At 34.6% G+C, this 16,514-nt stretch overlaps 1 long non-coding RNA gene across 1 annotated transcript; it reads left to right on the forward strand.

Moving 5' to 3' along the window:
• Nucleotides 1–265: 265 nt before the first annotated feature.
• Nucleotides 266–2,008, forward strand: LOC118681158 (uncharacterized). The gene is made up of 3 exons (XR_004976851.2): nucleotides 266–1,037; nucleotides 1,288–1,464; nucleotides 1,530–2,008. It is a non-coding gene; the product is annotated as an uncharacterized lncRNA (long non-coding RNA).
• The last annotated feature ends 14,506 nt before the right edge of the window (nucleotides 2,009–16,514 follow it).

Here is a 16,514-nt window from a genome sequence, read left to right on the forward strand (position 1 = left end):
CACATAACATAATATTACTGAAAAAGCATCAGCAGACTAAATCTTCGACGCCAATTACAGCAGCGAAACTAACCAATTCTGCTGTCGTCAAAAAAAGCGTGTAGCATATAATTTCTAAAAAAAAAAAAATACCTTTCATGATTAATGGTAAGCTTTCAACATAATATTTTGCTATATATACTTCAATTATTTCTTCCACCAACAATTATAGAAAATTTCTAAATTATTTTAATAACAAAAATAAAACCCAAAAACTAAAATGATTAAAATAAATATTGACATAAACAAATGAAAATGCCTACGAAAAATTATTCGATAAAAAATGTCAATTAAATAACATGAGCGTGAGCCAATCTGTCCAATTACTGACTACTTAAGCCAAACAAATCAATCAGTGAGCTAATTTTCATTTTACGAAAATAAATTAAAATCAACTTTTTAATACAAAAGATTGAAATGAAAAGAATTATAATGAATTTGAATGGGAAAGCATAGCACAGCATAGCAGAGCATAGCACACCGTCATTATGGATTTAGGAACGAGCCTCTTTGTTATTCCAAATCACTGATTGCTGTCAAAGAGGGGGAGATGGCGGCTTAGCCAATCATCGCACTTTCTTATAGCGCAATCCTAAAGAGACTTCGGAAACCGGCGCAAAATGCTAATTGATTCCGTCTATCTATTCAAATTTGAATTCTCCAATCCGCGCAACGTCAATAAACAACAAAACTTCAAATCGTTGGTGGTGCGGCTAACTACTGCAGCGGCGACTTGCTGTCGCAATTCATTTCATTAATATTATTCGAAGATTCGGCCTAAAACAATACAAGCAAGAAGGCACTTACCACACCCCTCACCTCTACGAGTAGCTGTGAGTTTCGTGGAATGCAAACAATTTTTTTCTATAGCTATCTTATGGGATATTGCGTGCGTTTGAATATTTATATACACCCACATCTCAAAATAACGAAAATATTAATTTAAAAACTGTGAAAATATCCATGTTGGACAATATTGAAATCAAAACTGATGCGCGGTGAGCCATTTATTTGATCCATTAAAACTTTGAAAGATTTATTATTTTGCTTTTTTTTTTTTGAAATAATGGATTTATTATATACATATCAAAACAATTGACAAACGTGAATAACTTTGAAAAAACTTATCTGGTTTTATATTTGAGCTATTTTTATTTAATTCAGCCATTTACTAATGATTTGAGCTGTTTTTTTTTTTGAATACAACTAAGTATGCACGTCCACACTAAAAACCTTCAATTCATTTAGGCTTCTAAATGTTCTAAGGGTCGCTGGCGTATGATTCGTTTTCAAATAACCGTAAAAAAGAAGATCAAAAGAAAGACAAAAAGAATTCATTACGAAAACCTTAAAAGCCAAAAATCATATGAGAAATCTGGCCAACCAGCCAAATCAACGATTAAGAAGAATATCCCTCACACCAAGGTAATACTTTGTATTTGGTGAGATCAGAAGAGCTGTATTATGAAAGCGAGTAAAACCATTAATAGATAACACTACCGACAACAACTCAACAAATTGAAGCGAGGAATTTGCCGAAAAACGCTCGGAATTTGCGACTAGACATGAGACAATAATTTTCCATCATGGCAACGCCCAGCCTCACATTGCAAGACTAGTTAAAAACTATTTAGAAAACAGCGGCTGGGAAGTTTTCTCTCACCCGCCCTATAGCCCAGACCTTGCCCCTTATAACTACTACAATATTTGTTACGATCAATGCAGAACGCCCTCACTGGAATACGGTTCACATCAGGACACGGTATCCAAAACTGACTTGATTCAGTCTTATAAAGGAGGAAATTTCTCTGTCGAAACCAAAAGTCGGCCCTATCATTGACACATATAACATCATTACCATGCTTTATGGGTTCTCAGGCTATGAAAGCTACTACCTCTTCGTCTGTTAATAATACTGTTCCGAACTAATCTTGTATTATTAAGCATACGAATGTGTTATAAGATAAAATATGTATATAATATTTAAATAAGTGGAAAAAATCATTAATATAGCGAATGTAGCCATTTTGGTGATAAGTATTTCGATCTCGAGAAATCATTTATAGTGAAAAAATGCATGAGAAGGCAACCTTTCAGGGTAATAAATAAGGAAGATAACTCGTCAAATAAAAGCGTTTCCCATACAAGCACTTAATGCCGATCGTTCAGTTTTTACGGTAACTATATGCTATAGTTATCCGATGTGAACAATTTCTTCGGAGATTGCACCACTGCCAAGGTAATAATCCATGCGAAAAGATATCTCGTCAAACCAAAAAGCTTTTCATATAAGCACTTAATTCCGTTCAGTTTATAAGACAGCTCTATGCTACGGTGGTCCGATATCGGCGTTTCCAAAAAAGCAGCAGCGTCTGGGGTGCACAGGGCGTGTGTAAAACTTTTTACGATTTTTCTAAAACTGAGAGACGCGTATATACAGACAGGCGGAAATGGACTCAGTTTGTTATGGTGATCATTTATAAATATATTTCATAGGGTCTCCGACGTATTCTTCTGAGTGTTATAAAATTCGAGGCGAACTGAATATAATCTGTTCAGGGTATAATTAGCAGTAAGACATTTAGACTTTGGCGCTTTAATCTCAGCGAATACTAAACAATATTGAATATTTAACTGCAAGAGTTTTGATGTCATTTGGAGCATTGACAACATCAAGGTGAGCAAGACTTCAAACCGACTTTGCCACAAGAAACAACTAAAACCGAAAAACTTAAAAAAATCGCAGTTTTTTCGGTTGAGCATCAAGGCTATAGAACGCAACCATACATAATCCAAGTCAGCCATCCTCCACAAATTCCAACAAACAGAGTGGGTGGCACATAGTACAATGAAATGTAGGTACTTTCACTTCTTCACACACACCACTTATGTAATACTCAGCTGCTACAATCGTCAAGAGTATTTGGCTTAACGCAAGATGACGCGCATTTGTTCCGCTTTGAATTCAGCAGCTTCGAATTCTGCGAACGAATTGCAATTAAATTCAATTATCTGGAATCAAATACGCTTTGGCACAAAGGTGGCCCACACGCAACTTTTACGATTTGTTATTTTACTGCTGCAGCAACAATTACAAATCCGACCACCGCTCTCTCGCGCATACTACTACGAGTATACGGCTATGGGACGGGCTCCGAGTATACGCCGGGGCAAAAGGCAGCCTTGGTTAGTTTTCCGTCGCCACACAATTTGTTTACAAGCAGAGCAATGCAGCGAGCGAGTCGCGGCGGTTTTCCTCCCTTTCGTGTGAACGTTTCTTTTCTTGTTGTTGTTGTGTGTTGTGTGTATGTTTTCAAGTTTTCCGGCGCATAGCGTTTATTTTATTGTTGGTTGTTTTGGTGTTTTGCTATTTTGGCATCTCGTTAAGTTTGTTGTGATCGCTGTTGTTTCAACTTCGGCGCTGTGTTTGTAGCTTTTGTTTTCATTGTTGTTGTTGTTTTTGTTGTAGTTGTGGTCGCTTTATCTATAGGTGTGCTCATTCGTTTGCATAACTGTGTATAATTTTATACCATATATTGGCGTGAAGGGTATTTGTTGCTGAAACTCGAAAAACTTGCAATTTTATCAAGGGTATCTGATGGGAGCTTTCCCGGTTATGTTTTGTCTATATACTATCTAGTAATCTAATTAGTGATATTTAGTTTTTGCAAAATTTTATATATAGACGAGTTCCTCAAAACAGAGTTGCCACAGTTTTTTAATTTCAAGTAACGAAATTTATTGATAAAATTTTGCAAATTAAAATTATATTATATATCATATAAAATATTACCAATTAAAACCAAAACAAAAAAATAAAATAGTTTTAGAACTATAAAAATAGAGTTGCCAACCACATTGAATAATTAAAAATATAAAATACTTATTTTACTTAAAGCACGAAAGACTTGTATGACATCAGTAGAGTTTAACTACAAAATTATTTTAAAAGGGTTGCCACCTAAACAAAATTTAAATAAAATTCAAACTACATAAATACCTAAAAAATAATGCAATTTTTAAATAATCTTAAGTCTTTTTAATTTCAAATTTTTTATTTAGAACCGCAACCACTAACATCCCTACTACAACATTGCAGTTGCCATCTTTTGTTCGAAATACAATAGCTCCACAAGCGCACACACATACACATATATCTGTATGTAATTCCTTTTTATATTTGAAGATTTATTTTCTTTTGTATATTGTTATTTGTATCCGCTTGTTCGTCTGTGTATCTGTGTGCACCGTTCTTTGATGTTTTCGCACTTTTGAGATTTTCAAAAATAGCAGACGCTGTAAAATAGCTTTTCGGCGAATCGATTTGCGGAACGAAACAAAAAATTTCCCACAAGTATGTACTAAGCATTTTACTAATTGCATTAAAGGCCATCTCGTAAAGCGAAGACCTTTTATGATCATGTAAATGGAGCGAGCAATTCGTTGTGGGTGGGGATTTCGACGCATATATGGCCAACAATAGCGTTAAAGAAAAATCAGAGACATGTCTAGATATCATGATATAAAATAAAAAATAATGTCTATCTTTTTGATAGCGACTATTCTTTATGTTTATACATGTACATGCATATACATATACTTGTATATATGTTGGGTATTAATATGTATCGTATATCTTGAGTCCTCTGCTTATTTTTAATCAAAGGCGTATTCAGTGACTTTCGAAGGAAATAGGGAGCATGGGAACCACAAAAAAATTTACTTCTTGTAAATAAGTAATTCAGTCATATTATATAATATTATTTCATAAATATCTGTAGTAACTTATATATTCAGTTCATGTTCAAATAGCTCAACCAATTTTCCCAAGAATATAAAAAACTAATACAACTTGACTTTGACACAAACTTGCCAAGGCTAAGGATTTCACCGATACATGAAGAAGCGGAAATATTCCGGATTTCAAAAAAATCACCACCAGACAAATCTGGAAAATTTTTCATGAATTCCGTTTGAGGTTTTGAAGTAATTTTTTTTTTCTTTCGGGGGAAATTTAGTGATTCTAGCGGACTAGTTACAAGTTCTATGACACAACCCTCTACGAAAGCTTTAATATACTACTATACTATACTATACTAATACTTGAGTTCTTCATAAAGTAGACTACTCTGAGGAGCAAAGGTTAACTAAAATAGGGTAAACGTACTACGGCGACTACGAGTGTCATGGTGGTTGTTAGATTTTAAGTTTTTGCTATACAAATCGAACATTAATAAGACCCCTAAATTTATATTACCAGGCAGCTCCGTTATGTCTCAGCCCAAGCAAGTCTCTATGGAAGCAAAAATATTGAAAGTTACTCTATGTAATTAACATATACTCTTATATAGTATAAGTTGCAATAGCTGACAAGAAATATTTACTCAATCTTCCGAAACTAACAAAATTAACTACTTACCGACTTTTAAGTTATATGAGTTAAATATTTCGAAGTGAATATTTAGCTGAAATTTTGGTCGCTTAAAAAAGCTAACAAAAAAATCAAAAAGAATTTGTGAAACCTCAACTATAGGTTCCATCAAATAGAGGACTCCTGTATCGGTACCACTGTCATCCCAACTTCATAATTACTACCGTGGTGTGTTTAATGTAGTTTAACACAAATCAGAACAGGTTTTGGTACCACTTCTGACTGGTCAAACATTCAATATTATAATACAGACCAAGGAACAATTGTAGTAGAAAAAAAAATTCACGTTGACACTAGAACTACGTACTGTACCATATACCTATTTCAAATAGGTCTCTCTCTCTCTGAAAATTAGAAGCGTAAGAACAAAATTATTCATAATATTTTTCTATACACAAATTTAATAAAAATCATGACATTATCGTAAAATATTAAATAGGAATAAAGAGGAAATGGTAGAAATAGATAATGCAACCGGTCATTTTGACTAGTTCTAGTGTTAATAATCTCGAAGCCCTTCGTGATTGCCGAAAATATCTTGAAAAATAGGAGTGCTATTCTAAAGAGAAAAGCACTTTCCAAACAAGTAAAATGACAGAGGCCTCCAACCACAAATGCAATAGAAATTATTGATGTTTGGTCCTTGATCCATATATTACCACTTTAGAAAGAAATTATAGCCAAGAACTTGAAGAAGAACTTGATTTATAGAAATTTAAATCAAATGTAAAGGATTTTTTGTAAAAACCGTCTGCCTCGAGTATATGCAAAATTGGAAACAAGAAAATACTATATGCTATAAGAAAATACCATCTGATCAAATTTCACGTATCTTAATATAAATCGCCCATAAAATATGTAGGCTCTCTTTGAGCCAATACAAGCATACGAATGTTTAGCTCAATTTCCAACCTCGGAGCCTCGTGATGACCTTCAGTACCTTCAACGCACCCATGGCGCATTGTTTATTTGGGCTTTGGTTCATTTTTGGAACGCCATTCGCTAGATTATTGGACAGTTTCAAAGGCATATTCAAAAACCTTCATCTTCATAAGCTTCAGCAAGCAATCGATGGGCTTCTATGTATAAACTTCAAATGATGCTTCGATGAAACATTTATTAAAATTCAATTTTAGTTCATATTGCGACACAAAATATTAAACTTGCCGTTAATTTAATTGAAATAACTGCAAATTGTTGCTTGTGTCAATGTTATGTCAGTTAAGTAGATATGTATGTATGTATATGTGTAGGTAAGTACTTGTAAGATTCAATAACTTCGTTGCACATACTCGACGCTGGCAAACAATCAAAAGCTCTGTAAGCAGCTTGCATGTAAAAGCAAACAGAAAATATTACACACACACACAAACACATGCATGCATGCATGCATACCTTTTCCTGTTTCTTCGTCCGTTACATGGAAGGTCATAAGGCAACACGCCCCAAATTCACCTGCCAAATGCAGCCAACAAGCTGTCCAACTATATGCGTCATTGCGGCACTATGCCGGGCGACAAACTGTCTGAGCTGTTGGGCCAACAGAGCAAAATCGACCTACAAACGCTCAATTCATTACACATGCAAACAGCACACCGACACACACAAATACAAACATAACGATTTGTGTATAGGCAAAGCAGTATGAGGCATGCAACATGCCATGGCACAGTATGTCCTCAATTGCAACCGAATGCCGCACAAATGTTTATACGTTTGTGGCTATAAATTCGATTCCACTTAAACTCAATCTCCCCGGTTTTGCATACAAACGCACACTTATACTCACTCATATATATGATGTATGTAAATACAGGTGTGTGCGTGTGTTTGTGCATTGCATGTGCTCCTGAAGTTATGCTGCCAAATCAAAATGCATGCGTCGGCATGACGTTGCGCTTGCTGTGAGTGCATTTGAATTGTTTAACTCATTACAAAATGAAAATAAACAAATGCTTGCCAATTGCGTGCTCTCGGCAAAGATTTCCCTTCCATGTTGTGATGTATCGCAGCACACAAACGCTCACGCCACACACTCGTGTACGTGTGTATGTATGCGTGTTCGATGCACTTGCGGTTGCCTGTGTTTACCAACTGCCAGCTCCCGGCTGGGGCGTCTCCACTATGTCTGCGCTGGCAAAATGTGGAAATTAATTCCTTAACGTTTAAGTTAGTCTTCTTTGTTGTTATTGTTGTTGTTATTATTGCTTAATCTCTTTGATTGTTGCCGTAACATCTTGTTGCAAACTGCATTTCGTTGTAAAATGTGCTTTTATGTGGTCGAGTTGTGGCAAGTTGCCGTTGGCGCGTATGCGAGGTGGTTGTGCTCTGCTGGGAGGTACTGCTTACACAGCTTATCTAGTAGGCTAACTAATTTTTCATAATTATAACATCATTTTGGAATTTATTTTATTTTCAAATTCATTAATAGTTCTTCTTCTTCTTCTCAAAGCGTTTTCCTTTATGTATGTCCGGTTCTCACATGCCACGCATGCTATGTTGCGTTATTTATTTACGTTTTACATTTGATGCGGTTCTTTTTAAGTATTTTAATAGTTTATGTTTGTGGGTGGCGGGTTATATTGTTGTGGGTCTTGTGGCTTTTAGATTTGCATAACAAATGCGACCACCAAGAATATCGTGGAAGAAAGCACGGAGAAGCAATCACTCGATAATATTTAAATGCGCTGTGGTGTTATACGGCACAAGTATGTATGTTTGTATAAAAATGTTCATTAAAAAAATGTTGCTCGTGATATTTTTAATAGCCCCGCAACATGTTGTATACGGTATTATAGACTTTCTCAACTAATTCTCATCAAAATGAATAAAGGGTTATTCCAAGCAGCATAAAGATATGGCATAATATCTCTTTTGTGTTTGGACGCACCAGAACTTAGTTCAAGTATACGTTTTATGATAAAAAATTATTTTCAGAAGACGCATGTGAAAATTACATTACAGTCAGACATTACTATTTGAGATATAACGTTTCGGCTGAAGCAAATTTTAGTCCTTATAAAAATCATTAAATGGAAAAGATTATTTCGTGTTAATGCGAATTACATTCCCATTCACAGTATTAACCGGATCTGACATCTAGCGATATTTGTCTGTCATCGGACTTCAGAAGAATGCTCGCTAGAAAGAAACTTTAAAGATAATAAAGTGATAATCGTCGAAACTGAGTTCGATGTCAAAATAACTTCGAAAATTGGAGGATCGCTATAAACGGTGTAGCCATTTCAGAGACTTCGACTTTTCACAAAAAAAAAGTTTTTAAAAACTATATGAACATTATCAAAATTGTCATTTCAAAATGACGAATCGGTTCCGGAGGTCCGCATATCTGCCGGTGCAAGCGATCTCTCAAGCAAACTCCTTACGCGTATTACCTGCAGTTCGGAGGAGATTGATATTAAATATGAACGAAACAACAGTTACAAATTAAGCTACAAAATTCAAATATGGTGGTCACCAAAGATAGAGGCATAATTTTTTTCATCATTTCCATAATGTAAAATCTGGTAAAACGAAACTCATTTTCATATAACGGTTATGTCCAAAACCACTAAAGGTGGTCTCTAAAGAAAGTCATCAGAAAGCATAAATCTGATGGTAACGATGATGCAATTTATTTTGATATTAAGGGGGGAAACCAGTTTAGATGATTCAAAAAAATCGATTTTTTTTATTGCATTAATTGTTAGTACAACTATTCAAGAATATGTTGCTTAAGTTTCAAAACGAAATTCCAATTAGTTTCGATGATATTAGCACTAAGGTAAACACCGGTCGATTCAGTGCCGAAGCGCAATTTTTTTTCGAATGCGTTTTTCTCGAAACGACTTTTTTTCATCTAGCGGCAATCCTAGCTCAAAAAGTTATTCTCGAATCGAACTGAAAATTTGTGTGAGTATCCGCTATTCAAGTCCGAAAAGTATGAACCAAACTCTGGAATGATATTATTAAGTACAGTATATTTTTTTATGTAAGAAAGATGAATAAATGATATAAAAACATTCAAAGACCTCCAAAACAGTTAATTTTCAACTCTTTTGGCCAGAGTTTAGTTCATATTCTTAAAATAGGTATATGTTACTAACAAAAGGAAAAGAATTAATGATTTCAGAACAAAACTGTGACCTCCAGGTGTTCCGCCAGTAGTCAACTCTGATGGCGATCGTCAAGGGACACCACCCTCTAACTCTAACTCTACCACTTCCGGCGGCAATGGCATCGAAAAATTGAAAAGTATGAATAAACTACCCTGAAAGTTTAAAGGAATTCTAAGTATTTTTTCTCAGTTAAAAAAAATCACAAAAAACACTCGAATTTTGACCTCCTAAACTGGTTTCCCCCCTTAAAACCATTAAAATCAGTTGATTATCGGTACTTTTTTAAAAAAGTATTTTACTCGTAGTTTCAAATTTCTACACCACAATTAAATTTTTAAGAATTACGAGAAGGTCCTGGAATTTAGTCAAGCCATCATTTACCATCTGTTTAAATTTGACCGCACGGACAAAGAAAACTACATTTTCACATATTATAATACAAATTATTATTATCACCTTCAAAAAAGCTCCGAACATTGGTATTCAGTGCCTTCATTCGCAAGATTGTTGGACAGCTTTGACATCATATTCAAAAACTCATGTCTAGTCAACAGTAATGATGCGTTTGATGAATGTTAAGGTCCTCAGCTAAGTTCGCTTTTCTCCACGTAGTTTGACACGCTTCATACCCAAAAGCTTAACCAAGATGTATTGAGTGATTCCATAAAAGATGTTGAGATCCTCGATGTTATATTTGCGATGACTACAAGACCTTTACTGAACGCTTTGTGTCACTCAAATACTTATGTTCGTGATAAAGTAGAATCCACAAAATCCTTTTGCAGCATTTTCAACGATTTTACAGATGTGATTCTATTAGAAAATCAAACTCGTTGTTCAATACATTTTCCCAAATTTATTATCGCGCAGTGATTAGACTCTTTGTTTTTAAAGAATAAAAAAAAGGAAATTTATGAATAATTGTTATAAGTGTATAAGCAGTCGTCACCTTCAAAATACAACGTTGAATTTTGGGCTGGTGAATTTTAACGTGGTCGTACTAGGCTTGAAGACGATCCACGCAAAGGACGACCAAAAACCGCAAACAAGATTATAATATTGTTAGTAAAGATCAAAGTTTGACTAAGCGTGAAATTGTAAAGCCATAGGCATCTCAGACGTACGAGTACTTCATATTTGACATGGACCATTACATATGAAAAAGCTATTTGGAAAGTTAGTGCCGCACACGTTAACAATACAAGTACAACAAAAACTGGATCGAAAACAAATTTCTCAACATAATTTGAAATGTTTTAAGCAGAATAAAACCGTTTACTTGCGTCGTTTTATAACTATGGATGAGCCTTGGATCTACCACCATGATAGTTAATTGAAATAAGAACGTTTACAATGGACTGAAACTGGTTGTTCAGCTCCAAAGCAGGTGAAGTCACAACGATCAGTAAAGAAGGTTATGGAATCAGTTTTTTGTGATGCAAAAGGAATTTTGTTGATTGATTATCTGACGATCCTTTTGGATCAGCTAGATGTAAAAAATTCGTGAGAAAAGACCTGGTTTGCAGCACAAAAAATTCATTTTTCATCAAGACAATGCACCTGCAATGAGTGCGAATTGTTTGAGCAACCACTTTATTTAGCAGATTTCACTCCCAGCGACCTTTCCTTCGTAGAAAGCGTTTCTGGAATGAAGAAGCCATTACAGCCGTAGACGGGTATATTGCAGAGCTGCTGGAAAGTCATTATAGGGATGGCATAAAATTAGTGGAGGATCATTGGAATAAGTATATTGAAGTTAAAGGAGTTTATATTAAATAAAAAAATATATTGCGTACCAAAAACAGTATTTTTTCATTTCGAGTGCAGGTTAAATACTATCTTATATTGTGGAACTAAGAGTCTACACTAAGGACTGTCGTCTCGGCAGAATTCTAAAAAGCATATGAGGAATGAATTTTATTTTTGAAATCAAATTTAATGCATCATCAAATTGATGGACAAAAACCCATTTTTTTATATTACAACAACCCAACTTCAATTAATTGCAAAATTTATTTTCAGAATTACTAAATAAACGAAAAAACTATTTTTCTATATTTTCAAACTTCGTCTGCGTTGCTGCACCAAATGATATACGAAATTTTATTAATGTGAAAATTTAATTTTTGACGGACAAATTCTAAAACAATTACGTCAGCAACGTTTATGCACACAAATACAAATATGTACACGAATAAATCTCACATAAAAAGCTTAACTCACCTTTGGAAATCTGGCATATGCTGGATGTTAATACAACAAGACATACATACACAATTAGTTGAGGCCAAATATGTACACATTTAAACAAAAAAAAGTGAAGTGTGTATTTTGTTATTGTTTTGTTGCAATACTGCAGTCATCCATCACTTTCTTAATTTGCCGCAAACGATTTGGTCAATTTTTTTATTGTAGAGCAAATAACAAGAAGAAGAGATATCTATATACATGTATACAAGTATAAGTGTTCGCTGAAATGAGTAAAAGTTTTTGCAACATATAGAGATTGTATAAATTTTGACATGAAAATTAATTTGCCATGAAACTCAACACAGATTTGTATCAACTTAGGTGATGCATTGTTAAAAGCACACACAAAAAGCTGGCACAATGCATACGAATACAAATACAAAGATAAGCTGCCAAAAGAGAGTCGTTTTTTGGTAGACGGTGTAAACATTGCTACATACGTAAATATATATAACTTTATGTGTGGTTTTATGGGTATAAAAGTACTTTTGATCTTTTGATCTTCATGAGAAGTTTATGATATAATATTTTCAATTTCACTTTATCAATTGGATCAATTTGTACATATGCGTTTTAAAAGTTTTAAAAAGTTGGTGCTAGTTTTAATGGGTGGTGACTCATTGGGATATGTTCGCTTGGATATAATAACTCATATTCAGTCAATTCTTTACTTTTAAAATTATCACCCCTGAATTGTGAATTTATGGGTGATATTCAGAATTGTTGACAGTAAGGCATTCGCTGAAAACAATTTCTTTAGTTCTTTCAAATAAATTAGCTCAAATATAAACAGTAATTCATAATATTAGCTGTCCTTGATGAAGACAACAAAACAAACTATACTAGATGTTAAGCAAACGGGCAGCACTTGCAGTGCAACCCTAACATGTCTCCTAAGGCATGCGCAATTGTGTTGTGATTCTTTTTTTTTTTAATTCTTTGAAGACAGTTAATATAACACTTCGGAATATAATCGATGGTAATTTAGTCATCATTAAGGACTGCACATAATGAACCGAATCCAATACGTGAAAACTTACAATAGGGAGTATATTTTTGGAATCACGAAAAGAGAAAACCCTTCAACAGAGACTCTTACATAGCATTATTAGACTACTTGGAGGAGCAAATCACGGAAAAACTGATCCTTTTTAATAAGAAAAAGAAGAAAGTGCTATAAGTTATTTTTATGACAGTGCACTGTGTCTTAAAGTAATGAAAATGATTGTCAAAATGTACGTGACAGTCAGTGACTGACATTAAGGGTTCTCAGACCTCATAAGAATACTTGCTGGAAAAAATTTAGTATTGAACAGCAACTGGCATAAAAAAAATAAATAAGATATAATGACATGGTATAGAATATATATGATGACACCACTCCAAGCGATATCTACATATTATTTTTTTATACCCTGAACAGAGGTAACATGATGTTTCCAACTCCCAAAAGGCAAAGTCGGAGACTCTATAATGTGCACCATACATATAAATGATCCACGTGACAAGCTGAGGGAATTTAGCCATGCCCGTCTGTATATACGCTAACTAGCCCCTCAGTTTTTAAGATATCGATTTGAAATTTTGCACACTTTTTTTTCTCTAAAAGAAGCTGCTCATTTGTCGGAACGGCCGATATGGGACCACTATAGCATATAGCTGCCATACTAACTGAATGATTAGAATCAAGTGCTTGTATGGAAAAATTTCTTATTTGACGAGGTATCTTCACGAAATTTGGCACAGATTATTATCCAAAGCAACGCTATAATCTTCGAAGAAATTGTTCCGATCGGACCACTATAGCTTATAACTGACATTTAAACTGAACATCAAGATCAAGTTTCTGTGTCGAACTTTTTTAATTGTGAATGGCTTCGGACGCTTTTGCCTGTTTTTAATACCATCAGATAACAGTCTTTTCGCTTCCAGAAATTTTTCATAAGTCTAATATAGCGATGAGAAAAGTGTCGAAACAAGACGATTAAATTATGTGTTTGTTTTCAATACACTTTTGGATTTTATAAGCATTTTTTTTTCTTATTTTAATTAAAATATAATTACTAATTAAATATTTTCGATCAAAAAACATTTAAAATTTTTTTTGGAAATAAAATCATTTTAATAAATTTAAATTATTTAGCAAAATAAATTTAATGTCTTAGTAACTATCGACATAAATAGACTTTTGTTAAAAATATAAGCCATCGTACTTTAGTTTTATTTATTTTTGTGTGATATTTACTTTTCGTGCTCGTATTTGTAAAATACTATACTAAAAGTTCATTCTTAGATCTTCACAGTATAAACAAATGAATGCGTTTATTTTAAAATATTTGTTCAGCCAATGTTTTTATTATTCTTAGCATGTTTTTACAATAATTAAAACTATACTACAATGCAAATGAGTCTGATTTTCGGTTGATAGAATCTTATCAGTGACATGCACCAACAACCTTCCTTCCTGTCACAACAGCACACACATCAGCACTCGCATATGCCTACAAATATACCTAGTTACCAGTAGATGCCATAAAAAGAAAATGTTGCATGTGAGAAAACAATGAAGGCAAAAGTAAAAAAAGTCACAGAAGCGGAACGATAACAACTCCGCTGACATACAACAAACAAAATGCGAAACGACAAATGTGGACAGAGTGTACATGTGTACATATGTATATATGTGTGGATTTACGTATGTATGTATGTTGGAGATTGTGACAAGGAAAGTATACTAGATGCATATCAACACGGTATCTTGTTGTTGGGCTTGGAAATGCTACTCTCTACAACAACAATAAATATACGCATATTGATCGCAATTGATAGATCGATTGTGGCAAGTTTGTTCACGCTGCAACACAATAAACAGAACCAACAATTTAACACCAAACGCAAGAAAAAACAAAAACAAGAAAAAACGCAGCTATAATACCCTTCACAGTGTATTTCTCATAGCAAAACAGGGTATAAAAAGATCTTTATATTTGTTTTGATCGAACAGTTTATATGGCAGCTATGCAGTATAGTGATCTGATCTGAACAATTTTTTTGGAGACTATAGCGTAGCTTTGGACAATAATCTGTGTCAAATTTCGGGAAGATATCTCTTCAAATTAAAAAGTTTTTTATACAAGCACTTGTTTCCGAGCGTTCAGTTTGTATGACAACTATATGCTATAGTGGTCCTAAAGCGGCGATTCCGGAAGATGAGCAGCATCTTGTAGAGAAAAGAACGCGCGCAAAATTTCTGATCGATATCTCAAAAACTGAGGGACTAATTTGCGTATTTACAGATAGACAGATGGACATGGCTAAATCGACAGCTGATCATTTATACATACATACATATGTATATACTTTATAGGATCTATAGGGTGTTCGTATCGTATCAAACTTATTATACCCTGTTCAGGGTATAAAAAAAGCAATCGAAAGGTGAAAACACTATCAAAATAACAATATATGGGCATGTAAACAAGATGTCGTCGATCAAGATACTGTGTTAATCCGGCGTAATCTCACGCGTTGAACGAAGGAGGCGCTGACGGGTGGCATGTTGTTGTGCTAGCTTGTGGCATGAAAATGACTCAACACACACCGCTAAGTGCGTCCGCAAACTGATCGACACGATCACTCCGCACCTCAGCACACGTCATATAGCACCCGGAACGAGTGCACGATGGATATACACAATTGCGTGTGTGTGTGTACGTGCCACTAAAAATAGTTGCTGCCGCGTTAAGTGTGTTTCGTCAAGGTATCAACTGGGGGACGAGTCATCAAATCAGTGACTAAATACATACATACATACACACATATGTGTGTCCATACATACAATTCCCGAACTGTCGTTGACATGTTGAACACTCGCAACCGATTATGATAAATATTGACGACACACGCCATTGACAGCTAATTACCCGAAATTCTCACACACTCGCACATCGCGCCGACATTGTGACGTGCCGAAAGCCGTTGTTGCCACGTTCGACGTGACCTTTTGTGGCGATTAAAAAGCTGTTAACGAGCAATCGCTACTCGTTAATGGCGATTTATGCGATCTTTGACATTACTTTGTAGACGCTTCCTTGTTTGTTGTTGCCGTTGCCGTTATTGCAGTTGCGGCAACATTAAACTTACACCCCAATAAATACGATCGAGATTTGGTGAATTTTGTGGTGATGTGATTTGTTATGGGCGGCCATCAATTCACGCTTGACTTGTTTACTTGTTAATTGGTGTAAAGAGTTTAAAATATTTTCACTTATCTTGGCGTTATTTATTTATACGATCAGCTTTGCGTTATCCCGTCCAAAGCACACACCCACATACACTTTTCTGTAGATAAAAGCACTCGCAAAACAAGCAAACAAGCAGATCGTAAAAATTAGGAATGCTTTAGATGTGGAAATAATGCCAGAGACTCCATAAAATTTCAGAGAAAATATTAAACGGTCGATTATGAACGATCATTTGGATAGAATACATATCTCTTTATGTTTGAAAAATACGCTTGGCTATTGAATTATGAACGGTTTCAGTGTATTAAGCAGTTCTAATACTTACAAGAATGTTCTATCAAACACTTTAGCGCTTTATTCTCATCACGTGTAAGATTAAACTCCCTTGCTTGGTACTTCTGAAGATAAAAATTGTAGAACTAAATCGATTTT

Source organism: Bactrocera oleae, chromosome 6, assembly GCF_042242935.1.
Source record: "Bactrocera oleae isolate idBacOlea1 chromosome 6, idBacOlea1, whole genome shotgun sequence".
Taxonomy (NCBI): domain Eukaryota; kingdom Metazoa; phylum Arthropoda; class Insecta; order Diptera; family Tephritidae; genus Bactrocera; species Bactrocera oleae.